General features: G+C 50.5%; 1 long non-coding RNA gene across 1 annotated transcript; it reads left to right on the top strand.

Annotated features, from left to right (window-relative positions):
- Window positions 1-283: 283 nt before the first annotated feature.
- LOC132688025 (uncharacterized) lies at window positions 284-19,686 on the top strand. Its single transcript, XR_009614384.3, has 3 exons — window positions 284-827; window positions 3,781-3,904; window positions 18,533-19,686. It is a non-coding gene; the product is annotated as an uncharacterized LOC132688025 (long non-coding RNA).
- The last annotated feature ends 8,122 nt before the right edge of the window (window positions 19,687-27,808 follow it).

The raw sequence follows: 27,808 nt of genomic DNA, 5'->3' as shown, positions 1-27,808 counted from the left end.
TGAAAGATGGTTCTTCTTCACAAAGAGGTTGAAGATATTGAAAGAGAAGGTCCCAGCTCAAACCATCCATCCAGCTGTCATCACTGGAGACCCTTCCTTTGTGGAAGCATCTTTTAAGACATTTATGTGCCAAAACTCCTATTTCTGTTCTTCCAACGGCCCGGAAGGGGTGGTAGGAATAGATATTAGTCACTCGATTTCACCAAGGGGAACTGGAAAGATGTGGAAAGTGCTGGGGTTTCCCCTTCCAAGCCCCGGTCAGCCTGGAGCCGCAAGGCGACATCATAATAATCACCCCCATTTAATAGATAGCGCCTAAGTGCCAAGGACTCCCACAGGTTATCCAGTGTCAGCGATCCCTTCCCAGCCAGCCAGAGAGCTCTTTAAGTTCACGGACAGGCTCCCATGTCCTGACTTCTCCCCATACTCCCTGCAGTGTACTGCCTCAGGATCCCCACTTGGAAACCCAAGAGGCATCCCCAACTACCATGCCCAGCGCCGAACTTCTGAATCTCCCCAAACCTTCTCCTCGCATGCTTTTTCTCGTGGCAGAAGTGGCAACCCCATCCTTCCCATAACTCCGTCCAAAACTCTGATATTATTATTCCTCTTCCCCTTGCCTCATTTGCTGTATCGAATCCACCCGATCTACCTTCAAGCAGATCTGGGGTCTGCCTACTTCTCACCACCTCTGCCGTTGCCCCCTGGCCTGCGCCCCATTCTCTCCTGCCTGGATCACTGTGATTGCCTCCCGACCGGTGGCCCGGCTCCTGCCCCGTGAAGTCTGTCTCCCCACCCGGCAACCAGAGTGATCCTAGGAGAAGCAGGTGAGGTCATATCACTCCTCTGCTCAGAACCCTGCAATGGCTCCCACTGACTCAGAGTAAAAGCCAGTCTGCACAGTGGCCTGCGAGGCCCCGGCATCATCTGGCCCCCAGATCCCCCACCTTCGTGCCCTCACCGACCTCACCTGTCCCCTCTCCCCCTCCCCCTCCTGCTCCCGCCACACTGGCCTCCGCCACACATCAGACCCATGCCACCTTAGCGCCTCCGCTGTTCCCTTCATCTAGTACACTTCCTCAGAAACGGCCAGGGCTCCCTTCCTCACTTCCTCCGGTTTTATCTCAAACGTCGCCTTGTCGGTGGGGTCTTGCCTCACCCCACTCTTGAACCCAGCAACACCCCCTACACACCCCATCTGTCTTCCCCCATTTCTTTTCTCCCGCGGGACTTCCCATTTCCCCATCGATTCCCTAGCTTAGTTGTTTATCTGTTCACCACCTCTTTCCGCCTTTGGAACATGAACCGAGTGAGGCCTGGGATCGTTGTCTGTTTTGTCCACTGCTGTGTCCACAGAGCCTAGAGCAGTGGCTGGCAGGTGCTCAGAAAGTACCTGAATAAAGAGCAGATCCTCAAGGACAATTTTTGAAAGAATAAATAAATGGAGGGTGGGGGCACCTGGGGGGTTCAGCCGGGCAAGTGTCCGACTCTTGATTTTAGCTCAGGTCATGATCACATGGTTCATGGGATTGAGCCCCGAGTGGGGCTCAGCGCTGACAGCACGGAGCCTGCTTGGATTCTCTCTCTCTCCCTCTCTCTCTGCCCCTCCCCTGCTTGTACTCTCTCTCTCAAGATAAATAAATAAAACGTTATACATAAATAAATAAATGGAGGGTGAATAATACCTAATATACTACCCGCTAGCTATGTGGCCTGAAAGGGTTCACCTCCCCTCTCTGAATCTAGGACCAGACACGGGCTCATCCTCAAGGGTATGGTTGTCGTAGACCATTCTCCAGTGGCTTGGAGTTCTAGCTTCAGTGGCTCTGTTGCTTGCCATGGTGAGGCCTTGGGCAAGTCACTTAACTTCTCTAAAACACAGCATCCCTCTGAAAGAGGGTTAATCAAAATAAATATCCTAAGGTACCGTTATGCGGCTGCCATGAGCTTAGGGACCAGGCCATTACTTGGCACATAGTAGGTCTTCCCAGAGAAGAAGGCGCCTCGTCCTGCAGACTCCAAAAGTCTTCCTGCCCTGGTCACAGGACATCTGTGCATCCAAGGCCCTTGGCCGTGGGATTTTCCAGAACCTGGATCCAGACCTGTTAGGGTTGCCAGTATTTTTCCACAGTGGAAAACCGACCTCTCGAGTTCTGCCCCTGACAGACATGGAAAGCTGCGAAGGGCTCCCAGGGTAGCCCTGTGCACTGAGAGATGCTGTCAGGAAAGGAGGAAACTCGGAGGACGCTTCACCTTGTGTGACCACAGATGTTCAGCAATGCCCTCATCACTCACACCCTCGATTACAGAAATCACTCGTTGTAACTGGAAATGCCTTGGAGATAAGTTTGTCCAGAGGCTGCAAACGGGCAGCCGAGTGCTGGATGGGACTCAGCGACCAGATTGTTCTGTGGGGCCTGCACCACATGTTGAAAACAACAAAATCCCGGGGCGCCTGGGTGGCTCAGTCAGTTGAGCATCTGACTTCGGCTCAGGTCGTGATCTCGAGGTACGTGAGTTCAAGCCCTGCGTCAGGAAATGTGCTGACAGCTCAGAGCCTGGAGCCTGCTTCGGATTCTGTGTCTCCCTCTCTCTCTGCCCCTCCCCCAGTTGCATTTGTCTCTCTCTCTTGTAAAAACAAATAAACATCAAAGGCAAAAAAAGAAAAGAACAAAATCTGAACAGCTGTGAGCGGTTGAGGAGAGTCAAGGTCCACAGACCCCACCACTCCGTACTGCCTCACACCCGGCCGGATTTGCACATTTGCTCTGCTGGCCTGGACCCCTGAGGAGAAGGCCATCGGTGCACATCACAGGTGAGACTCCACAACTCCGAAAATCATCTCAACCTCTTGCTACTGGGATCGTTTTGGATTCCTCTCTAGCCAGCAGTCAAGAGCACAGTCGTCTGTATCCTCCAACACCGTGGAGTCACCTCCAGGCCCCTCCTCTTTGCTTCTTGACCTGCCCCCCTCCCCTAGTTTTCATTCCCACCTCCTGATCCTATCTAGTTCCAAGAGGAGGGGAGCCAAGCTGGCTGTTTTGTCTACCAGGACATCCTTCTGCAGCCTGCCACACTGGCACCTGCTTAAGGTCCTCGGTCCTGTGTCACCTCCTTTGAGAATATTTCCCTGACTGTTGCCCATTCCTGTCCTGATCCCCAACCAGCCTAATCTGGCCATACTGTCGGTATGGATTCCTCTCAGGGCCTCTTTCCCTCTAGATTGCACTGACTTCTTTTTACCTTTATTTATTTTTTTAAATGTTTATTTGTTTTTGAGAAAGAGAGAGAGACAGTGAGTGTTAGTGGGGAGGGGCAGAGAGGAGACAGAGGATCCAAAGTGGGCTGTGCACTGGCAGCAGAGAACCTGATACGGGCTTGAACTTACAAATCCTGAGATCAAGACCTGAGCCAAAGTCGGACACTTAACAGACTGAGTCACCCAGGCACCCTGCACTCATTTCTTTTTAGATCTGCTCTCCCCACTGGACCATGAGCTCCTAGAGGACAGGGATTGTAAATTACTTAGCTTTGTGTACTTAGCGCTTGGCTGATGTGAATATTCAATAATATTCAATAAATGGGTCCTAAAACTGTAATAAGGGAAGGAAGGAAGGAAGGAAGGAAGGAAGGAAGGAAGGAAGGAAGGAGGGAGGGAGGGAGGGAGGGAGGGAGGGAAGGAGGGAGGAAGGAAGGAAGGAGGAAGGAAGGGAGTGGAGGAAGGAAGGAAGAGATTCATTAACTAATTTGCTCTCCACCTTCCGCACATCCGCGTGCCAGGGCTCTGCCGCTTGTGAGCACCTGCCCCCGTCTGCTGAGAGTGTGTCGACCACACGTAAGAGGATCCCCGGGGGACACCTGGCTGGCTCAGTCAGTACAGCATGCAACTCTTGATCTCAGCCTCGTGAGTTTGAGCCCCATGTTGTGTGTCGAGCCTACTTTAAAAAAAAAAAAAAACTTATAAAAATTAAAAACAAAAGAACCCCAACAACAACGATCAAAGAGGAACCATGACCCTGGGCCAGCCGTACATGACAATCATCCCACCCCACCCCTGACCACTGTGTCACACCCAGCTTCTGCTCCTTCTGTTTTTTTTTTCTGTAAATTTTATGATTTAACAAATATGCCAAAAAAAAAGACTAATAATCAGTGTACATTTGGGTGAATTTTCAAAGTGAACACATCCAAGACTTACAAGGAGCACCCAGATAAAGAAAGAAAATGCAGGGGTTGCCTGGGTGGCTCAGTCGGTTAAACGTCCGGCTCTTGATTTCGGCTCAGGTCATCATCTCATGGTTATGGGACTGAGTCCCACATCGGGACTCTGTGCTGACAGTGCAGAGCCTGCTTGGGATCCTCTCTCTTCCCCTGTCTCTTCTCCTCCTCTGCTCTGTCTCTCAAAATAAAAAAATAAACTTAAAAAAAAAAAGAAAATGAAAATAGCCCCCCTTCTAGTCACTACTCTCCCCAAGGGTGACCATTATTCTGGTTCTTATCACCATTAGTTTTCCTGCTTTTTTTTTTCTTTTTTTTTCTTTTTTTTTAATTTTCCTGCCTTTGGGGCACCTGGGTGGCTCAGTCAGTGAAGCACCTGACTTCGGCTCAGGCCATGATCTCACCGTTCATGAGTTCAAGCCCCACATCAGGCTCTGTGCTGACAGCTCAGAGCCTGCAGCCTGCTTTGGTTTCTGTCTCCCTCTCTCTCTGCCCCTCTCCTGCTCATGCTCTGTCTCTCTGTCTCTCTATCTTTTTGTCTCTCTCTCTCAAAAATGAACATTAAGAATTTTTTTTAAAAAATGTCCTGCCTTTTAATTTATATAAATATGATAATATAATACATGCCCTTTGAACCTGACTTCTTTTCCTTAATGCTGCATTCCCGAGATTTATTCATGTTGTGGCTTATGCATCCTCACTGCTATATAAAATTTCATGATATAACGTGCCACAGTTTATTTATTCATTTATTCATTCATTTATTATGCTGTTGGTGGACTTTGGGGTTGTTTCCAGGTTTGGGTTTTTCAGGCTAGTGCTTTCGCGAGCATTCCTGGTCCACATCGTGGAGAGCGTGTGCACACCTCTGTCTGGGAAAAGCTGAGTCGTAGGCGAGGCATGTACTCTATTTTAGCAGCGACTTGCCACCTTCCAAAGTAGCTGTGGCAGTTTCCACCCCCACCAGCGGGGTATGAGAGTTCTAGTTGCTTCACATTCTCACCGATGCTTGGCATTATCTGTCTTCCCACATCTAGATAAATCCGGTGGGCGGATTCTTTTGTTTTGACCACATGTTCCGTCTCACTGGCGGTCTGCTCCAGCTCCCTCAGTTTGGGGAGGATTCCGGAGAACCGGCTTCTCTGGTCCTCGACTCTCTCCCTGCAGTTTTGATCTATAGCTTGTGTCCACCCCTGCAGATCTGTAACGGGCCTCTCAGCTGGGTTGGAGGACTCCCTTCCATGAGGAGCACCCCACCCTCGGATGACAGCATCCCATCGAGTGTGGACCCCCAGTAATGGGAAGGGGAAGGAAAGGCATGGGGAAGGTCTTCTTCAAAGGCCACACAGACCTTCTCATGACCACAGCTTCCTCAGCTGCCACCTGTGGACCTTTTCCAGGCGTTATCACTCTCAAAACATTGCATAGGGATCAAAAATAATCAAACAGCGCCTGGCTGGCTCAGTCGGTAGAGCATGCGACTCTTGATCTCGGGGTCACAAGTTTAAGCCCCACATTTGCATAAAGCTTACCTAAAAAAATTAGAGGGGCACCTGGGTGGCTCAGTCGGTTAAGCCTCTGACTTTGGCTCAGGTGATGACTTCACAGTTCGTGGGTTCAAGCCCTGCGTTGGGCTCTGTGCTGACAGCTCAGTGCCTGGAGCCTGCTTGGGATTCTGTGTCTCCCTCTCTCTGTCCCTACCTTGCTTGTGCTCCCTTTCTATTTCTCTCAAAAACATAAATAAATAAATATACATTTATAAAATAGATATGAGAGCTAAAAATGTGAAACTCTTAGAAGAAAACGTGGGGTAAATATTCATGACCTTGGACTTGTCACTGGTTAGATGTGACTATGAAAGCACAATCAAACGAAACAGTAGATAACCTGGACATCATCACAATCAAAAACTTTTGTTTTTCAAAGGACACTATCATGAGAGAAAAAAAAAATGACCCACAAATGGGAGAAAACATCTGCAAATCATTTATCAGTTAACAGGCTTGTATCTAGAATACATAAAGAACTCTTGGAACTCAATAATAAAAAGACAAATAACCCAGTTAAAAATGGGAAGTAGGATCTAAATAGACATGTCTCCAAGGAGCTATACAAACGGCCAAGAAGGACATCAAAAGATGTTGGAGACCATTAGCCATCAGGGGAATGCAAATCAAAACCACAATGAGATATTCCTTCACACCCACCAGGATGGCTGTAATGGAAAAGACAGATAATAAGCGTTGGTAAAGATTTGAAGAAATTGGAGCCCTCGTCTACTTCTAGTGGGAATGTAAAATGGTGCAGCCACTTTGGGAAACAAAGTGGGTGTTCTTCAAAAAGTGAAACACAGGGTTACCATTTGATCCAGCAATTCCATTTCTAGGTATATACACTCAAGAGAAATGAAACCATAGGGCCATCCAGATACTTGTACATGGCCGTTCATAACAGCATTATTCATTGTAGCCGAAAGGTAGAAACAACTCAAATGTCCATCAACTGATGAATGGATAAGCAAAATATGGTATATCCACACAGTGCAATATCATTTGTCCTTATGAAATACTGAAACGTGCCATCACATGGATGCACCTTGCAAACATTATACTTAAGTGAAAGAAACCAGTCACAAAAGAACACATGTGCTTCCATTTATATGAAACGTCCAGAATTGGCAAACTTACAGAGACGGAAAATAGAACAGTGGTTACCTAGGGCCGTGGGAGATGGCAGGATTGACAGTGACAGCTAATGGGTACTAAAAACCATTTGGGGGATGATAAAAATGTTCTAAAAGTGTGGCGACATCCGCATAACTCTGTGAATACACTAAAAACCGCCAAATTGCATACTTGAATGTGTTGAGTTTTATGGCATGTGAATTATATCCCAATAAAGCTGTTATAACGAAAATAATTACAAAGTGAGCGTGCCTGGGTGGCTCAGTTTGGTTAAGCGTCCAACTTCGGCTCAGGTCATGATCTCACAGCTCATGGGTTCAAGCCCCAAGACGGGCTCTGTGCTGATGGCTCAGAGCCTGGAGCCTACTTCCAATTCTGTGTCTCCCTCCCTCTCTCTGCCCCTCCCCCACTCGAGCTCTGTCTCTCTGTCTCTCTCTCTCTCTCTCAAAAATAAACATTAAAAATTTTTTTCTTAAGTGATTGAAATTTTCACTGTCATCCCTTAAGAAAATGCTAAAAGGGAATGTGTTGATTACATGGTACCCCCCGCCCTGGCCCCCTCAAAAAATATGTCCACCTCCTAAGCCCCAGAACCCATGAATGTGACCTGATTTGGAGAAAGGGTCTTTGCAGTTGTAATTTTAAGCATCTAAAGAGCAGATCATTTTGGATTATCCAGGTGGGCCCTAAATCCAATGACAAGTGTCCTTATAAGAGATACACAGAGGAGAGGGAGAAGAGAAGGCCATGTGGAGACAACATCCTGATTTCAGACTTCCTGGCCTCCAGAACTGTGAGCGAATGAATTTTGATCCTCTTAAGCCATTAAGTCTGTGGTGATTTGGTGCAGCCCTAGGAAACCAGCACGGAGAATAAATGATAACCCAGCAACACTTTTTTTTTTTTTTAATGTTTATTTATTTATTTTGAGAGGGAGAGAGAGAGCAGGGGAGGGGCAGAGAGACGGAGAGAGAGAATCCCAAGCAGGCTCCACACTGTCAGCACAGAGCCCGACGTGGGGCTCAATCTCATGAACCGTGAGATTGTGACCTGAGCCGACACCAAGAGTCGGAAGCTTAATGGACTGAGCCACCCAGGCGCCCCTGCAGCAACACTTTTAAAAGTCCACTTCCCCCAGTGTCTCTCCTTCTCTCTCGCTGTGTCTCTGTGCCTCTGTCCTCCTGTTCTTGCGTGGGGGACAGCTGCTGTCAGTCTCCTCCTCCCTCCTCCCAACTTCAGCGCTGCCCTCGGACATCCAGCTGGGGTCACAGCTGTTCTGCCTGCCCCGAAAGCCCGGGAACAACATGCCCTGAGCTGAGCTTTCCTTAAGTGGTGGAAGGAGGAGGAGGATGTGACTGCCCATCTTGCCTTTCCCTGTCCAGACCTTTCCAGGGAATAGCCACATGGTCCTCCCAGCTGCCCTGTAATCTCTCCCTTTCCCTCTTTCCCAACGTCGTCCTCATCACTATTTGCTCTCTGAAACACCCCTGGATCTAGCCCACTTCTCTCCATCCCTTTGCCTCTCCTTTGGGCTCAGGCCCCCGGCATCTCCCTGGGGACCACTGCCCCGTGTCTGGTGTCCTGTCCCCCCGCCCCCATCATCTGTCTCGGTCCGCTCCGGCTGCTGTGACAAAATATGATGGACTGGGTAGCTTCTAAACAGAAATGTACTTCTCACACTTCTGGGGCACTGGCGGATTCTGCGTCTAGTGAGGCCTTCGTCCCGGTTCACGGAGGACTGTATTCTCACTGTGTCCTCAGTGGTGAAAGAGGCAAAGGCTGTCTGGGGTCTCTTCTCTAAGGGTGCTGATCCCACAGCCCTGGACCAAATCACCTCCGTAAGGCCCCGCCTCCTGATACCATCACCTCCGGGGGTTAGGATTTCACCACATGAATTTGGGGGGTGGGGACGCAAACGCTGGGTGGGTAGCACCATCCTTCACGCTTCGGCCACGGAGAGCGGCCAACGGTGCCAGTCTGAGCATGTGTCACACTCTGCTCTAAGCCTGTGTCCAAAGTCTTCAGCATGGCTTCAGAGGGCCTCCTCCTCCATCCTCCCGGCCTCCTCAGGGCCACACTCCTCTCTCTCTCTCCGTGCTCCTGCACTGGCTGCTTCCTTTTCCTGCAGCCCTCTCCCACCCCACCCCCACTCCCCAGCCTTGGGCCCCTGTAAGCACTTCCTCAGAGGAACCTTGTCTAACCGTCTAGGTCAGGGTGAGCTGCTCCTGCTCTGTGTCCCCACAGCACTGCTGTTCATCTCCACGGTCACCTATTATACACTCTGTATTTATTTATTTACTTACTTATATCATTTATTTTTTAAAAAGGTTTTTTATTTTATTTATTTACTTTTTTTTAACGTTTATTTATTTTTGAGACAGAGAGAGACAGAGCATGAACGGGGGAGGGTCAGAGAGAGAGGGAGACACAGAATCTGAAACAGGCTCCAGGCTCTGAGCAGTCAGCACAGAGCCTGATGTGGGGCTCGAACTCATGGACCGCGAGATCATGACCTGAGCCGAAGTCGGATGCTTAACTGACTGAGCCACCCAGGCGCCCCTAAAAAGGTTTTTTAATGTTTATTCAGAGAGAGAGAGAGAGGGAGGGAGGGAGGGAGTGGGGGAGGGGCAGAGCAAGAGAGGGAGACACAGAATCCGAAGCAGGCTCCAGGCATTGAGCCGTCAGCACGGAGTCCAACACAGGGCTTGAACTCATGAACCGCGAGATCATGGCCTGAGCCAAAGTCAGAGGCTTAACCGACTGAGCTACCCAGTCACCCCTAGTTATTTATTTTCAAATATTTATTTATTGTTGAGAGAGAGCGGGGCAAATATTTATTTATTTATTATTTATTTACTTATTGTTGAGAGAGAGCGGGGCAGAAGCAGAGGGAGGGGGACCGAGGATCCGAAGCGGGCTCTGTGCTGACAGCAGACTGCCCAATGCGGTGCTTGAACTCACGAACCGTGAGATCATGACCTAAGCTGAAGTCAGATGCTTAACTGACAGAGCCACCGAGGTGACCCTATCATACACTACGTGTAGTGGCTGGGACTATATGGGAGCAGCTTTATGGGTCATTCTTGTTAATCACCGGACTTCTGCCCAGCACTGGAATGTACCAGGCAGTCAACAGATACTGCTAACTTCGTCATTTAATGAATTGGGGCACCTAGGCATGGGATTGTTGACTCATTTTCCACATTTAGAAGGGAAATATGGAACAAGAGAAGATAAGGTTAACTTTGATGGGATCATAATATGAGCTAACATTTGTTAAGAATCTTTGGGGCACCTGTGTGGCTCAGTCAAAAATGTCCTAAGTGAAGTGCCTAACTCTTGATTTCGATTCAGGTCAAGATCCCAGGGTAGTGAGATCGAGCCCTGTGTCAGGCTCCATCCACACTGGATGTGGAGCCTGCTTGAGATTCTCATTCTGTCTCCTTCTTTCTCTCTCTGTCCCTCCCCTACTCACTCTCTCTCTAAAAAAAAAAAGAGATGGGGCATCTAAATGGCTCAGTCAGTTAAGTACCCGACGCTTGATTTCTGCTCAGGTCACAATCTCATGGTTCATGAGTTCGATTCCCTGCATTGGGCTCTGCACTGACAGTGTGGAGCCTGCTTGGGATCCTCTCTCCCTCCTCTCTCTGGCCCTTCCCTGCTCAAGCTCTCTCTGTCTCTCTCTCTCAAGATAATTAAATAAACTTAAAACTTAAAAACAAAATAAAGTAAAAAGAATCTTATAAGCTTTAGGGGCATTTAAACACATTTACTCATTCTACAAACATTTGAGCACCTGCTATGGGTCAGCCACTGAGAACACGCATGTGGATCAAACGGTGCCGGTCCTCAAAAAGCTTATAACCTAAGGACAGAATTCTGTTGAGTCCTATCGTAACCTGCTGAAACGAGTATTATTAATCTGAGTTGATTAGGACATTTTTGTTCCAGGTGACACAGGACCCAAGTCAAATAGGCTTGAGCAATAGAGGAAATGTACTGGTTATGTGACCAAAAGTCCAAGATGGGTAGATCTGGCTTCAGGCATGGCTGGATCCTGAGGCAGTGATGTCTCCCAGGCCCCCTGTCTCTCGGCTCTTCCCTCCTTGAGGCTGGCACCATGGAGCTGCCCCAGCAGCCCTGGGTCTCCACTCCCAGTCTCCATATGGCTGCAGGTTCACTCTCTAGAGCTCTGAGGCCAGTGGGAGAGCAGAAACCTCTTTTCCGGACGCTCTTGCAGAAGCCCAGCCATTCACACTAGGATCAGCTCAGGTCACTGGTCTGTTCCCGAGCTTCTCATTCCACCAGAGGAGGGCAATGTCACAGGGGTGGAGGCTCCTACCAACTGCTCCAGGCCCCATCCTAAGGTAACACCTAAATGAGGTATGGGTCCTTCCTCGACCTCACAGACTTGCGAGCCGGGGAGGGATACACCTTCCAAGTGAAGATCAAGGGTGTTGCTGTAAGAAGGGGGTGGGGAAGCCGGAGGGAGAGAGAGATGTACAACAATTGCTCACCAGTCTCTCTGCAGCAGAGGTAGACACAAGGCACACAGAGGGGTGAGGTGACGCCCGAGGCCACACTCTTGGTACCTGGCAGAGCCACAGCTTGAAATCCAGTCTGCTTGGTTTCAAAGAGCTCTTTCTACAAAGGCGTCCTGCCCCAGGGATAGGCTTAGACACGGGAAGGAGCCCAGAGTCCCTACTCGGAGGCCTTTCTTTTAAATCATAAGGCGGTAAGGCTGTTCTTTCCACAGACGGGGCTTTGGTCACGGCTCTGTAAAAGGAAACGCTGTGCTTTTTGCCCTGGGAGTCTTCCTCTAGCTTTGTTCTTGTAAGTAAAATTCCTCTCCCTTCCAGTCCTTCCAGCCCTTGGCTGGGATTTTCGGCCCTAGACTGAGTTGCTGCTTTATAGATGAGGTCAATTCGGTGGCAGCTGGGGTCCAGAATGCCTTGCAGAGCAATGCCATGACCAGCCCAGGGTTCAGTGCAAGTGGTCAGGACAGGCCCGGAAGCTGCTGGCCTCCCTCCTGGGCTCCCTCCTCTGCCTGCACTGCTGTCCCTCCTATAGGCTGGAAGGCAGATGGAGCAGACAGGAAAAGCACAAGACAGTCTGGTGACCAAGCACAAATCAGGATCCTGTCTGGGCCAATGTCCCTGTGCTTAGGGCAGCCGGGCCTGCTCCGTGGGGCCCCACCGGCCCTCCATCACACCCTGAGAATGAACAGTCTCCTCCCCACACAGTGTCTGTTCAGCTTCCACGTGCTGAATTAACATCCACCACATTTGGTATGGGGGGGGGGGGGTTCTTTTAGAGTTCTTTGACCTGATTTTAATGTGTGCCTGGGGGTCGGGTCCCCACACACAACACCAAGCAATTCGGACAAGGTGTACCTAGAGATGACATCAGATTCCACAGCTTAAGGACTCAGTCTGCCACGACGGCTCCCCTCACCCCTTCAGACACCTGTCACAAGCCCCAGGCACCTGCACTATAGACTCATTTGCTAGAGTGACTCACAGAACTCAGGGAAACACTCAGTTTCATTTACAAGTTTATTAAAGGATGGTGACAAAGGCTACTGGATAAAGAGATACATGGGGCAAAGTCCTGAACAAAGGAGCTTCTGTCCTTGTGGAGCGTGGGGCCCAGTTACTGCACATGAAAGCTTCCTGGTTCCCCAAGCTTTCTGAAAAGAAAGAAGAGGACCAACACGCTGTCCCTTTGGGGTTTATGGAGGCTTCATTATGTAGTCATGATTGACGAAGCAATTGGCCATTGGCTGCTTCAACCTCTGATTGCCAGTTTTGGCAATTGCCAAAATGATAACTACCATTTTCATATAGTTCAAAATATTAAAAAATGTCTCCCAAGGCTTCTTCTTTGATTTATGTGTTGTTTAGAAGTGTGTTGTCTCATCTCCAAATACTTTGGAATTTTCCAGCTATCTTCCTGGTATCGATTTCTACTTTAATTCCATTGAGGCCTGAGGACATGACTTTAGAGGAACAGACTATATCCTGGACATCGTTCATGTTACTTTGAAGGGACTCTGGGTTCTGTAATATTCTCAAAATGTGTTGAATTTTTGTTTTATTAGGCCATTACCTTCAAACTCTGCTCTTGGATGGCAGCCCAAATCTCAGCTCAGTTTGGGGTTTGTTTATTTGTTTACATTTTCCCCCAGCTGAAGTTGCTTCCGTGCATATGTGGTTTGGGGATCAGCCAGAGGTTTGAGCCACGGTTATACACAGGATCTGGGGGTCTCCCCCTTTGCACCTCTTCTTTCTGGGGTTGCCCCCTCTGCTTCCCAGTGGCCATGGTTGATCTGAATTTGTCCTCTGTTTCTTTAGGCCGGAGAGACAGGTTTTCAATCTGTGCTGTGCTAAGTGCGGCCTGCTCTCGAGATCCAAGCCATAAAAAATGGGTAACTTCCTTCCTGTCATTCCCTTCTTCCAGTGTCTACTTGGTTTAATTCATTCTCCAGTACTTTGAGGGTGCGTGTGTGTTGTCTAGAGTTGTTTTCTGTGGGAGGATCAGCTCGGGAAGATCTCACTTTATTCTACTGGAAGAAAACGCTCCAGACCATAGAGAGGCAACATCCCCAGCTCCCGGCCACCCAGCTAGCAAATTGAAGAACTGGTATTCAAACCCAGGCCTCACCAGCTCCAGCCCCTGCCTGTATTTTGTACTATTCTGATCTGTCCTCCTTCCCCTAGCCACCAGCCCAGAATCCCAGAACTTCTTACTGTTCAAGCGTCGATGCTGGGGCCTTCCAGAGTCTCTGACCCGCCCTTCGCACAAACTCTATCTAAATGAAGAAGAGGATTTTGTTTATTGTCTCTTCGTATGTTTGTTTATTTGTCTGCACATTTTCTGCAACGGCTTTGAAGTTAGGGGGTTGGCCCCAGTGGGATGCTCTGTGATGTATTTTCTGGAGAGAGTGCAACAGGTGCCTGGGCGCAGGGTACTACTGAGAAGGCACTGCTGACCTCCCTGGTCGGGCTCTTGTCATCTCAGCCTGAGCGGCACAGAGCCTAGAGATGGGTGAGTGGGTCCATGTTTGTGGGAAAAGGCAGCCAAATCCCAGAAGGAGTTAGCTCCTACCTGAGATACGGAGCAGGACCGGGAGGTCAGGCCAGCCCCCTCCCCACCGAGCTCTGCTCCCTGAATCAGTGGTATTTTCACTCAGGTGAAAGGCCCATTCCCCTCACAGGCTGAGCCTTGTGAGCGAAGGGGGTGGGGGTGGTGGGGACAGGCGTCCAGGAGCCCATGAGGAGGGGGCCATGAGCACCGCCACAATAGAAGAGGGATGAGGAGGAGGTTTGTTTCTGTTCTGTTCTTCTCCAGTGGGCTGGAACGGTGTCTGGAAGGAAGGCAGAGAGAGGCGGGGAAGTCACTGAAGGAAGGAGGGTAGGGACAGAGAGAGGGTGGCAGTGGGGGCTGGGGAGGCAGGAAGAAAGCAAGTGGCTGTTGCAGGGATGACAGGGATGGGGGGGGGCGGCCCTCAGTTCTGCTCTGGGCCTGGCTGCGGGCCAGCAGGCGGCAGGCAGCTCAGCGGCTGCCGGCCCGTCCTGGGGAGCTGGGGCTGCCTTGCGACAGGAAGAGAAAGCAGGGCAGGGTGCTGCGGTGGGAGGGTGAGTCTCTGCCCACCCACCCCTGCCTGGCCAAGGAAAACGCCCGTGCAGCGAGCGCTGGCCATGTTACGCCCTTTTACCCATCTGACTTACTTACCTGAAAAAACCTCTCTGCCCAGACAGCCTTAAGGATCACGAAGCTCAGAGACGGTAAACGAGCCGGGGGTCACCCAGCTTGTAGGCAGCAGGGCTGGGAAGCTCCTTGCCCTGCACCAGTTGCCTCTACTATCCCAAGGTGTGGCTTGGCCAGGGGTGGGAGGAGTGGGGACAACAGGCCAAGGGCTCCTGAGCCTTGTTCCTCTGCCCACGTCTGGCCGGCTCTTCATCTCTCATCATTTATTCATTCCTTTGTCCTTTCACTCATTCGTGAGCATCCCAGGCTGTGTACTGGACCCCGGGAGACTGCATCGAACAGGCTAGATACAGTCTTTCCTTCCAAAGCTCACAGGCTAGTGGGAGTCTCTAAGGAGATTCAGAGTGATCTGGAGTAAATTTTAAGTCCCGTACCCCTGCTCCCACCCCCCTCCCCCCCCCCCCCCCACACCCATGCCTGTATCGGCACACACACAGAGTCCACCTGTTCAAGTGTGATGAAAAACCTAACACACACTAGCCCTTAGCCTGGGCCAAGCTTCTCTCCCAGGCCACCCAGCCATGACCGGGCCCTGTGAGCAGGATTTCTCAGGTTCCGGCCCCATTGGTAATGGCAGGTGCTGTGTTCACCGTGCCCCTCAGGGATTTCTGGGCTCCTCAGCTGAGCCTCAGGCTCTTGGGTGCTGCTCGAGCCCCATGTGGGAGACCCATCCACATTCACGATGCCAGGTCTCAGCGCTGCCACAAAGCCGCTCGGAGGCCGCATCTCAGCAGAGTGGCCAGGAGGTCCTTGGATGGGGCCTGGCCCCAACTCTCCGCTTAGAACTCATTTTCTCCTGTGAGCTTCCAGAGTTCCTCACGCAGCCACACTCTGCCCCGTCCATCATCCCTCCTCCCCTCGGGCCTGAGTTTCTGTGGTCACTCAGGCTCAGGCTGGAAGTGCTACTGTCCTTGACCAGCTCCGATTCAGACAATGTAGGTAGGGAGCCCCCAGACAGCCGGAGATGAGGCCAAGGCTCTGTTCCTCACGTTGATCCCCTTTTCAATGGCAGACCCCAGGAAAAGCATGAAGAGCCGTGAGCGGATTCAGAGTTTCCAGGCTGGGGGTGATCCAGGGTTCAGCGTTTGGGGAGAGTAAGAGGAAGAGAGAGACACAGCGATTGTGTGCCAGGCACTGTGCTACAGGAGCTCCTCAACCACTTTCTCGGCCCTGATGGGGGCTCTGTGTTGGGACTCTCTTTGTATTGTACGGGGTAGGAAATGGAGACTCAGAGAGGTTAAGTAACTTGTTCAAGGACACACAGCTAGTAAGTAGCAGATCTGGGACTCCTCCACATCACAGCAAGCCGTCAGGGGCCGCCTTCCTCCTTAGTGCTGGGGAGGCTTTGGAAGAGAAGCACAGCACCTTGAGGCCACAATCAGACCAGGACCCCACGGCCCAGGCGACTCCAAACCAGTTATCGGGACACGTGAAATGTCCTCTCACTAAACCATGTCATCCAAGCCGCAGGGATGCTGGACCAGAGCCAGGGGAGGAGAAAGAAAGCTACAGAGATGGTTTGGGAAATGAAATGTTCTGCTGGGTGCCGGGGGCCTCTGGGGCTGCCCACATGATGGGAGCCCAATTCCTCACTGTCCATTCAGCCCCACCATGGCTGCACTAAGGCTGGGTTATAAATAGCTGGGAATATAAATATTGGGCAGGGAGAGCAGAGTCTAGCCGGCTCCCAGGCTGAGAAACGTGGAGTTGGGGGTGAGAGGACAGTGGCTGGTCTGGAACTAGACCTGAGGTTTTCTGGAAAGATCCATCTCCTCTAGCGACAGCAGCTGTGAGAGAGATCCAGATCCTGAGCTGCCCCGGGGTAGAGACCTCCACAGGACCCTGAGATTCACACACACCCTGGTCTGGGTATCCGGGGGTGCCCAAGTCCATCCTAGATGACCAGGGACCCCTCACCAGGGTCCGGATGCTCTGAGGTCTCCGCCGATGGGGAGACTCACATGCACTGAGCACCTACCAGATGTCAGGCGCTGGGCACATGATGGTGCCATCACTGAAATAAGCGTATTAAAAGCAAAGCCTTCTTGAGTAGCTGCTACCTCAGGAAGCCCTAAGCACCTTATGTATGATGATATTGTTGTGTTATGATTGTTAATGTCAGTAACCCAACGACATAATAACAGTAACATAAGAACACAATGACACACAGTAACGGTAACTACCGTATCACTATAATTTCTTGAACGCCTTCCATGCTTCAGGCTCAGGCTTGGGCTTCACAGATCATCATCATCGTTGTTGTCATGGTCCCCATCATCATCATCGTCGTCGTCATCATCAGGCTGACACTTGCTGTGTACCTATAGCTGCTGCGTTCGGTGTTTATTAAAGACTTATTTGTCTAGTTTAACCTGACCCTATACCTACCTTGTGAGGTTGGTGTTCTTTTTTTTTTTTTTTTTTTTAAACCTTTATTTATTTTTGAGACAGAGAGAGACAGAGCATGAACGGGGGAGGGTCAGAGAGAGGGAGGCACAGAATCTGAAACAGGCTCCAGGCTCTGAGCTGTCAGCACAGAGCCCGACGCGGGGCTCAAACCCACACACCGCGAGATCACGACCTGAGCTGAAGTCGGACGCTTAACCGACGGAGCCACCCAGGCGCCCCCCCTTTTTTTTTTTTAATGTCTAGTGTATGTGTGTTAACTCCCCTGTCTCGAACTTGAAGAGATACGTGTGAAGATGTACTTGGCTGGTCATGAGATGGGAAAACAGTGGGATTCCTTGAGGTAGGCATCCTTACCGCCATTTTGCAGAAGAGGAAACTGAGGCACACAGCAATGAAATAGCTTGCCTAAAGTCACCTGGCTAGCAAGCGGCAGGTGGAGATTTGAATTCAGGTCTCTCGCTCCAAAGCCTTAACTCCTCCCAGAGCACATCTCTGTCCAAGGGAGCTGACGCGGAGAAATGCCTGTTGGGCGAATGAATGAATGAATGAATGAACGAACGCGAATGAGTGAATGAATGAACACGAATGCATGCATGAGTGAACGTGTGTCTGCCGGAGTCGGTGGGTGGAATTTCCAAGCCCTGACTGGGTAAGCAGGTTGTTCAAGGTCACAGCGCCAGACAGCAGCAGAGAGGGTGAAGAGTCCCGGCTCTGGTCTCTCGGTGCGGGCTCCCCTTCCAAACCTTCTTGATGCTTGGAGCAGAAGCAGCCTCTTCTTGGCAAGCGTTTTGCCCTTACTGGCGTCTGGGATAATGGTAGATTCCAATTTCCAGGCCAACTCCTTTCCCACCCTCCAGGGAGCCTGGCGGAGGCCCAGGGCTGGGCCCTGCCCCTCCCCACGCAAGCAGTCAAGACTAACAGAGAGTCATTTTTCTTAGCTCCCCCTTTTCTCAGGCAGTTCTTCCAGCTGCAGGGCTGGGAGTTCCTGTTGGCTGCAGAGGTGTCCCCTGGGGCCTCAAGACTGGCTGGGCAGCCCCCCCAAACCTTCGGGGGGTCGGCCGCCGGAGGTCTGTGCAGTGGTGTAGGGACGGCTTCCAGGTCTCACTCTGCTTCCTGGGCGCTGCCTCCCTGAGCCTGCTGCACACCTTCTGCAGCTCACTCTTGCCTGGAAGGAGGGGGCAGGGAAGGAGCCAGGGCCTCCTGCCAGACTCCCTGAAGGGTGGGAAATGAGTCGGCAAGGAAACTAGAATTTGCTGTTAATCCAAGCACGAGTAAGGGCGAGCCGGTTGCCAAGAAGAAGCTGCTGCTGCTCCCAGCAGCATGAAGGTTTGGGAGGGGAGCCCGCACCGAGAGACCAGAGCCGGGACTCCTCACCCTCTCTGCTGCCTGCCTCTCACTTCCCCCCCTGCTCCCTTGCCGTCTCCTCACCATCTACCCCTTCTTTCTTGCAGGCGAGCTCCTGCCCCAGCTCCTCTGTCCGATCTCAGGCTTCCTCCCCCATGACCACGACCGTGTGACCATGACGGCTCTGCTCTGTGGCAGCTGACCTTTCTGACCACTATCTAACACCCCCTCTGTCTTCCTCTGGTCTCATTGACATATTCTCTCCAGCCCTTCCCACTCACCCTTCCAACACCCTCCACTCACTCTCCCAGACCACGCTTTCAACTCTCCGTCCTTCCCACCCTCCCCCAGCTGCCCTTTCTCTCCCAGGACTTAACCAGGATGCCCAAGACTGCATTCAGCGAACACTCTTCTGAGTCCTTGGACCAATAAAAGCCCTGACCTCCCAACACTTCCTCAGACGCCAGATGTCACAGCCCGATGTCATCCTCTTTCTCCCCAGGCATCCCCGTCCCCCTGGTTGCTAAGGCAGAAGTGTCCGATGCATTCAGATGCCCCCCACGGCTTCCCAGCCTCCCTCCCAAGACCTTCTAACCTGTCTCTGGAGCCTCTCCTACCACTTAAATGGCCCTCTCCCAGAGCAGCCCCACCCCTCCTCAGTTCCGGCCCTAATTTCCTCTCACCAGACCCTTTCTCCACCGAGTGGCCTGAGTGACGGCTTTAAACACAAATTGGATCAAGACACCACCTGCTCGAAACCCTGCACAGCTCCGCATGACTCTCTGGTGCAGTGCACATCCCTTACTTAGCCCGTGGACTCACGACGGAGCCCTCCTCTGCCCCTCCGTCTCCCACCCCTTCCAACTCTCCCCTATCTAGTCTGTCTTCCAGGTTTTCAAAATAGTTTCATTGAAGTGTAATTTATAGGTAATAAAACTCACTCATCCTAGGTGTGGAGCTTGATGGATGTGGATAATTATGTACAGTTATAGGCACATGGCGGTTCCCCTAAAGGTCCCCTGAGTCCCTTTGCAGTCACTCTCCTAGCCCCAGGCAGCCACTGATTTGCCTTATGTCACTATCGCTTTGTCTTTTCCATAATTTTATATAAATGAAATTACTGTTTGTAATCTCTCATGTTTGACTTACTATACTCAGCATAATGTGTAACAGATTTATATATATTGCATGTGTTAATATTTCATTCTTTTTATCGCTGAGCAGTAGTCCTTCATGCCAATGTGCTACAACTGGTTTATCCGTTCATCTTTTGGCGGACATTGACATTACCATGTTTGTTTCTTATTTTCTTGAAATTTTTTAGTGTTTATTTGTGTTTGAGAGGGGGGGGGGGAGTCGAGAGAGGGGAAGACACAGAATCCGAAGCAGGCTCCAGGCTCTGAGCTGTCAGCACAGAGCCCGACGTGGGGCCCGAACTCATGAACCATGAAATCATGACCTGAGCCGAAGTCGAGAATCAGACGCTTCACCGACTGAGCCACCCAGGCGCCCCTGCATTATCATTTTTGGCTAATATGCATAATGGTGCCATGAACATCACTGTACTAGTCTTTGTGCAGACATACGTGCTAATTTCTCTTGGGTAAATACCTAGACGTGAAATGGTTGGGCCATATGGTGCGTGTGTGTTTAATTTTATAGGGCACTGTCATATTGTTTCCAAAGTGGCTGGAGTATTTTGCATCCCCACCAACATCACACGAATGCTGTTCCTCTGCATCCTCTCTGACATTTGATATTGTCACTTCTTTTACACATTAGCCATTCTCGTGGGTGTGCAATGGCATATCACCTCCCGATGACTACTCATGTTCACTGCCTTCTCATGTGCATATTGGCTGTTCATCCCTCTTCTTTTGGGAGTGCCTGTTAAACTCCTTTGCCCATTTCTAAACAAGATTTTATTTTTTAAGTAATCTCTGTGTCTAACATGGGGCTCGAACCTACAACCCTAAGCTCAAGAGTCACACACACTCTACTGACTGAGCCAGCCGGGTGCCCCTTTCCCATTTTTTATTGGATTCTTGCTCTGGCACCTCTTTCTTTTCCTCTTCTTCCTTTTTTTTTTTTTTTTTTTTTTTTTTTTTTGGTTTCCTTTCTTTAAGCCCTAACCAATCTGTATATCCACAGCTCTTTGTCAGATATGTTTTGCAAATATTCCTTCCAGTCTGTCACCTTAAGTGGCTTTTAAACCGCAGATTAGGGGCGCCTGGGTGGCTCAGTCGGTTGAGAGGCCGACTTCGGCTCAGAGCATGATCTCGCGGTCCGTGAGTTCGAGCCCCGCGTCGGGCTCTGTGCTGACATCTCAGAGCCTGGAGCCCGTTTCAGATTCTGTGACTCCCTCTCTCTGACCCTCCCCTGTTCATGCTCTGTCTCTCCCTGTCTCAAAAATAAATAAAACGTTAAGAAAAAAAAATTTAAAAAAAATAAACCGCAGATTATGATCCATCAATGAGTCATGAAATCAATTTAGTGGTTCAGGATTAATGTATATTTTTTGAATAAAGTAGAATAGAATCGTTACTTATGGAAGGCATTGCACACAGGAAGGCAAAGCATTGCTTCACACGCTTTCAGCTGTATGTGTGCATACTTGCATGACTGTGTGTGTGTGTGTGTGTGTGTGTGTGTGTGTAACACGGCATCATGAAGTGAAATGTATTCCTTCTCGTCGTCATAAATTTCGAAAGCCTCTGCTCTAGCCCCATAGGTGCTCAAACTACATATGTTTAATGACCAAAGGAGCAAACGAATGGACTGTCCATGGCTTGGGAAGGTCTCCCAATCTGCTGGATTTCTCAGATTCATAGCATTTCCAGTGCCTGCAGTGGCAGCTTCAGGAAGGGGCTGGAACACTTTTCGTGGCCTCCTTTCAGTTGAGACTCCCAGCTGGCAGATGCTCTCAGTCAGGTCGCTGTTTCCCCAAGTGTACATCTGATGCAAAAAATCCCTGGGATTTCTCCGTGTGGAGAACTGTGAGGGAAGGCTGGGAAGTGCTAGGTCAAGGAAAGGTAAATGCAAATTTATTGCAGGACTTCTCAGAGCATTTAATATGCTAAGGGATGTTCTGAGTCTCCATGAGGGAGACAGAGCTGGCATCACTTTCTGAGTTTATCTGAATACAAAATCTTCCCTCAGTCGTGATAGCCAAAAGGTAGAAATAACTCAAATGTCCATCAACGGATGAACACACAATCAAAATGTGGCACATCCACACAATGGGTTATTATTCAGCCATAAAAAGGAATGACACATTCATCCACATGGCTCAGCTTTGCAAACACTATGCTGTGAGGAAGCCGGACACAAAAACAGCACACATTTCACGAATCTACGTATATGAAATGCCCAGAATAGGCAAATCTATAGGGACAGACAGTAGAATCACGGTTGCCTAGGGCTAAGAGAAATAGGGAATTAGAGCCGAAGGGCTCAGCCTTCCTTCTAGACATGGTGAAAATGTTCCAGAATCAGTTGTGATGGTCACACAACTCTCTGAACACACTAAAAGCCATTGAATTGTACAGCGCACTTTACGCGTGTGGACGGTACGATATAGAAGTGTTACCTCAATAAAGCTATTACCACAAACAAAGCACAAAAGTCTTTCCTCGAGTTGCTTTTTGAAAAACTAGTGTTCTAAGGAACTTACTTGGGAAACAAAGATCTAAGCCAGGCCCACTGGGTCCCCCTGGTGGACTGGAGGACAAAGTTCACTTGCGATTCTTCAACTTTTCCCCACTTGAGGAAGTCAATGTGATTTTCTTTGCCGAGAGAGCCAGGGTCAGAGTGATGCCCTGCACAGGTATGTTCCCTCCTGGTGGCACAGGGACAGAGTCAGGGCTGGGTAAGTGTGCAGCACAGGCCCTGGGGTGCTCGGTTACCAGCTTTGCTTGGGAGCCAGCTGTCAGTGCTGGGCTGGTCCCATGGGCACCCTCTGTCCTGGCAGGGGAGCCAGCCCAAAATAGCACAGGCTGGGACACCAGTTGGGAAAGCAGATGGGACAGTCTGGGGCTTGGGAAGGAGCAGATAAGGGTTTCACTCCCAGTTCTGCCGCCTTCCTGTGCGACCTTGGGTGCGGCATTCTGTCTGGGCTTCCGCTTTCCCACTTTGGGAAAGGAGAAATCAAGTTCTGCTCTTCTCCCCCAACAAGACTTCTGGAAGAATCCAGGCTGAAGACTGTTCAGGCTGCAAGGGACTTGGACGCTTGAATCTGCCGTCTACTCTCCCCGCCAGGCCGACCTGTTAGAAGCGTCCCGGTGCCAAGGGGCTCACCACCTCCCATTTCATTGCTCAATAGCTCTGGCTGTGGCTGGCAGAAGCCCTTCCTCATATTGGACTGACTTCTGCCAGCTCCTTCCGCTAGCCTTCGTTCTCTCCCGAGGGCATCGTGGAATGTGACTAATGCCTCTGCTACCTTGCCCTGCAGAGCCCGCCTCATTGGGCCCTCTGACCTCCCCAGGTGCCAGGAGGCCACTCCCCACCCAGGGCAAGCTTGCACATCCCTGCCTGACACGGGTCCGATATCCCGCACCATTGGATCCCCAGCCTCCCAGCCTGCCCCTCACCTCCCTGGCCTGGGCCATCTGTCCCAGCCTCCGGTCACTTGTCAGACCTGCTGCTGAGTGACCGCTTCGGCTGCTCCGCTTCCCAGATGCAACTTCTCCTGGCTGATCTGTGAACCCTCTTCTGACCTCTACAAGAACCCCTTCAGCACCCAACTGGCCCCCAGGGGCCCCTTCCCACCCCACTGAGCCCGGGGCTGGGTGTTTGGCCTCTGCAGAAGGAGTCGGACACACTGGACAGCCCACTGGGTCTTTGGAGATGGTGACTGTGCCCGTCTGTGAAGCCCAAGTCCATCTGTCTCTTCCAAAGTGGCCACCCTCTCCAGGAGCGCGGCCACCTTGAGCTGACCGCACGCCTCCAGCACAGCCTGATCAGGTCGGCTTGACCACGGCAGGGCCAGGCAGAGCAGAGGAGTACTGCCTGCCTCTCCTTCTAGAAGCCACTTTCTGTTAGTGTCCAGAAGAAGTCTAAGGTCACAGGGAAGTCCCTTGGCATCTAGGAATGCCATCCTCCTTGTTTGCCTCCTTCTATGCCCTCACTGGGCGTGAAGGGCCATCAGAGGGAGCCGCCAGGATGATGCTCCCTCCCTTGCTGTGTGTCCTCCCCTCGATCCCTAACCCCTGGGTCTTCATTTCTCTCTGGGATGAGAAGTTGGGCTCTACCACTGGTAAGCCTGACTCTTCAGGGCAGCTGGTCCCCAGGCCATCCTCGCCCCTGCATCGGACGCCCTGCTGCATTGGGGGTCCCAGCCCACCACGGTCCCTTGCGTGGCCGACCGGAAGCAGCCCCGTCCCGCACACGGCTGTCGTCTCAGTGAGTCACTGCACCACGACGTGTTTATTAGGATGGTGGGGGCTCATTTTGCCAACTTTGGAACCACGGGAGCCGGCTAAGTTTAGAACAAGCCTTGAGCGTGAGGACGCCGTGTTCCTTCTCCTTCTGGCAAAACACGAGACTTGAGCTATTCTTTTTATCTTTATTCTCCCAGACAAGTCCTAAGCTTTATTTACCACTACATCTGTCTTCTCCCAACATAAACTCCTCTGTAATTAAGGGGGAATAGACCCCCAATCAGCCTAAGGTTGAAAAACACCAGCTCATTGGAATGTTTCAAGGACTATAACAAAGGCTCTGAAAAATAGGAAGCTTTCCTACTTAAAGCAGATGTACTTAATCTAGTTCCTGTGGATGGGCTCCACGAGATGCAGGAACCCCCCAAATTCGTATGTGAATGTGCTTTTACCTGGGCAAAGAGTCCATAGCTTTTCTCAGATTCCCAGAGGGGTTCATGGCTCCTGCTCAAAATTACAGATTTAGTAAAAGATGGCCACCTTGCACCTGTATTGCACTGCAGAGTCCTCCCCCCACTTTGGGGTGTCCATGATTAGATATGAGATGTCTTCTCGGGATCTGCACTGGGAGCGAAAGCCTGGAGCCTGAGTCCGGTTGGACATGCTGAAATAGGACTATTGGGAGGACAATCCTGGGTCCGGTGGGGGTGGAGAGACGCGTGGAGCCTTCCATCTGGAGGGTATTGGTGTCATCAGTGGAACCTGGGGAGTAGGTCAGGTGGGTCAGGGTGAGTGATTCAGGATGAAGAGGGTGATAAGAGGAAGTAACAAGAGGCCAGCTGGGAGGTGCTACCAGCTAAATCAGGCACTGAGATGGGTCCAATATCAGCACTGGAAGGGCCAAGCGGCGTTGGTCTGTCCACTCACTTTCGTTTACTCCACTCACAGTGATTTGCCATTTTCCATCCCGGGGAACTTGCACTTTAGACTCCATGCCACACATTTATTCTCCTGTGCGTTGCCTTAAATCAGATGAGCACCTTCCTGGGCGCCTGGGTGGCTCAGTCGGTTGAGCGTCTGACTTCGGCACAGGTCACCATCTCGCGGTCTGTGAGTTCGAGCCCCGCGTCGGCCTCTATGCTGACAGCTCGGAGCCTGGAGCCTGCTTTGGACTCTGTGTCTCCCTCTTTGTCCCTCCCCCGCTCTCTCTCTCACTCTCTCTCTCTCAAAAGTAAGTAAACATTGAAAGAAAATATTTTTAGATAAATAAATACATTTAAAAAAAGGTGAGCACCTTCCTCTGATCTCATTCCACTGCCCTAAACTCATAGTTACGTGGAGTACGTGGCCTTGACATGAAATTGCATGTGAATGTAATTTCCTATGTGATTGGGAAGGTATGTGTGCTGTCAAAGGAAACCAAGTGATGTGTTCAGATGTCAAATGCGTGGGACCCTTAGCTTATCTACACCCTCACTACATCATCAACATGCCTCCCTCCTCCCCAGCAAAGTTCATGGAGAGTTATATGTATTCTACGGTTCATCTCCAGGGCGGGAAAGGGAGCAGGGAGAGTCTTCTGGGCTAGTATCTCTTAGTGGTCAGCATATTAGTCCCCTGTTCACACCTCTGTTTTCCATTGCATAGTCAGGCCCTTCAACTGCATCACACATTGAATTACTTGCCATGACTATTTAGTCTCCTTCAATCCGGAAGAGTTCTTTAGCCTTCCCTCGACTATCACAACCTTGATCCCTTTGAGATTACTGGCCACTTGTTTTGTAGAATGTTCCTCAATTAGGGCTTGCCTGATGTTTCTTTATGTTTGGATTAGATTAGGCATCTTTGGTGGGAAAATTCCAGAAGAGCAGCTGTTCCCTTTTTTTTTTTTTTTTAAGATTTTAATTTATTTTTAAGTAATCTCTACACCTAGGGTGGGGCTCGAACTCACAACCCTGAGATCAAGAGTCACATCCTCTACTGGCTGAGCCAGCCAGGCGCCCCCAGCTGTTTTCCTTTTGTGGCATCCTACCAGGTGGTACAATTTTGATTTGTCCTGTGACTGGTGATGTTCATTGTCATTCGATTAAGTTGATGTCGGCCAGGATTGTCCACTGGAAAGTTACACTTTCTTTCTTTGTAACTAACAAGTATTTTTGTGACCATGTAAATATCCCACCTCTCATTAAGCACGAAATCACTAAGCCTTAAATCAAGTTGTTTACTTATTTGTTTATATCGGTATGGACTCATTGCTTCTTATTTTCTCCAATGGGTTATAATCTCTTATTCTCATTGTTTATTCTGATGCTCAAAATTTCCCCATTTTTGGCTTGTGACAGCTCCTTCTAGCCTGTGTCTGTGGTCTTTTGACAAGTCCCCATCATTCTTTAAGTGCCTCCTCGCCTTCTGGTTTAAGAAGATATTTTCGGTTCCTCTTGTACTTTCCCAGGCTCAGCCTTGGGACCAGCCATTTCTCTATGGAATTCTAAGTCCATTTTGTGCAGAGGGCATTTATAAACCAAGCTCTATGCCCTCAGTGTGTTCATTGTGGTTGGGGGACACACACACACCCTCTCCATATTGAACACCATGAGTTTATACCTTTTGAAAGTTTTATCATGGACTCAGAAACAGAGTCTCTCTCTGGAATGGCAGCTTTTCAGACCCTGTAAACCTGGAGCCACTGGGAGCCATTTTTCTACTACTGAGTAAGATCCTGTTGGGGCACGGAGTCAAGCAGAGGCAAGGTGACGTGAGAGGGGAGACATATAGGGTCCCATGACACCATCAGATCTGGCCATGCCTAAATCCCTTGAATTTCTTGGTTATGTGAGCCAATATGTTTCTTTTTTGTCTAAGGGTAATGGGAATCAGGTCCCCCGCAACCGAAGGAGTCCTGATCAATATGCTAAATAGCTTATGATCGACTCATCTGTGGTTTTATGTTATGGGATCTAGGCTCCAGCTTTCAAGGCTTGTTTGCCTGCAGTATTAGGGAGAAAGGGGCGTGATCTCTGCCTGGTTCCCATCCATCAATGCCGGAGGCTGTGACTGCACCGACACCTGGCCCCCTAGGGTCACTTTCTCCTTCACGCGGACTTCTCTCACTTGGCTGCTAGCGTCCCTGGAAATGGTGCTGTGCTGTCCCACAGGCCTCAAGAAGGAGGCAGTGTGGGGAAGGCCATCAGCTTCCCTGGGGGTCTGTTCCAACCATGGACACTGGTTGCCCTTTACTGTCCCACAGCAACCACTAGGCTGGTCAACTCAGCATTACTGAGGCTTGTCAAGAGTGGGAGGGAACTGCAGGTTGGAGAAACATACTTAAACCCTGACGCTGACAATGACCGCTCCAGGGGGAGCCTCGCCAGAGTCCCAGCCCCAGCCCTGCTGTTAGCCTCTGTCATCCTCTTGGGCATCTGCCCTTTTCCCTCCTCCCCAGATAGAGACGTAGAACCTCTAACCTCTCTCTGCTCCGGGTCTACATTATCTACCCATAGATGTGCCCTTGTCTAGGATGGCAAGTGGAGGGGCTGCCTGGCTGCTTGAAGAAATGAAACTCGGGGGCGCCTGGGTGACTCGGTTGGTTAAGTGTCTGACTTTGGCTCAGGTCAAGATCTCGCGGTTCGTGGGTTCGAGCCCCGTGTCAGGCTCTGTGCTGACAGCTCAGAGCCTGGAGCCTGCTTCAGATTCTGTGTCTCCCTTTCTCTCTGCCCCTTCTCTGCTAATGCTCTGTCTCTCAAAAATGAATAAACATTAAAAAAAGAAGAAGAAGAAAAAAAGAAACAGCTCTACTCCTCCCATGATAAGGTAGGGGAATCCAGGTGTCTGTAACCATATGTGACCAAAGCCTGATGGCTCCCTTTTTCTGGAATGGTATGAGAGAGGCTCAGTACGATAGGCTAGGGGGTGCTCAGCGCTCCCCACCCAGTCCTGAAGGCTTTGTCACCAACAGGAAATGAAGATAGGCCTCAGCCTCCTACCTGCAGATATGGGCCTGATCCC

This window comes from Panthera onca, chromosome E1 (genome assembly GCF_046562875.1).
Source record: "Panthera onca isolate mPanOnc1 chromosome E1, mPanOnc1 haplotype 2, whole genome shotgun sequence".
NCBI classification, from domain to species: Eukaryota; Metazoa; Chordata; class Mammalia; order Carnivora; family Felidae; genus Panthera; species Panthera onca.
This window is presented reverse-complemented; position numbering and strand designations above follow the sequence as displayed.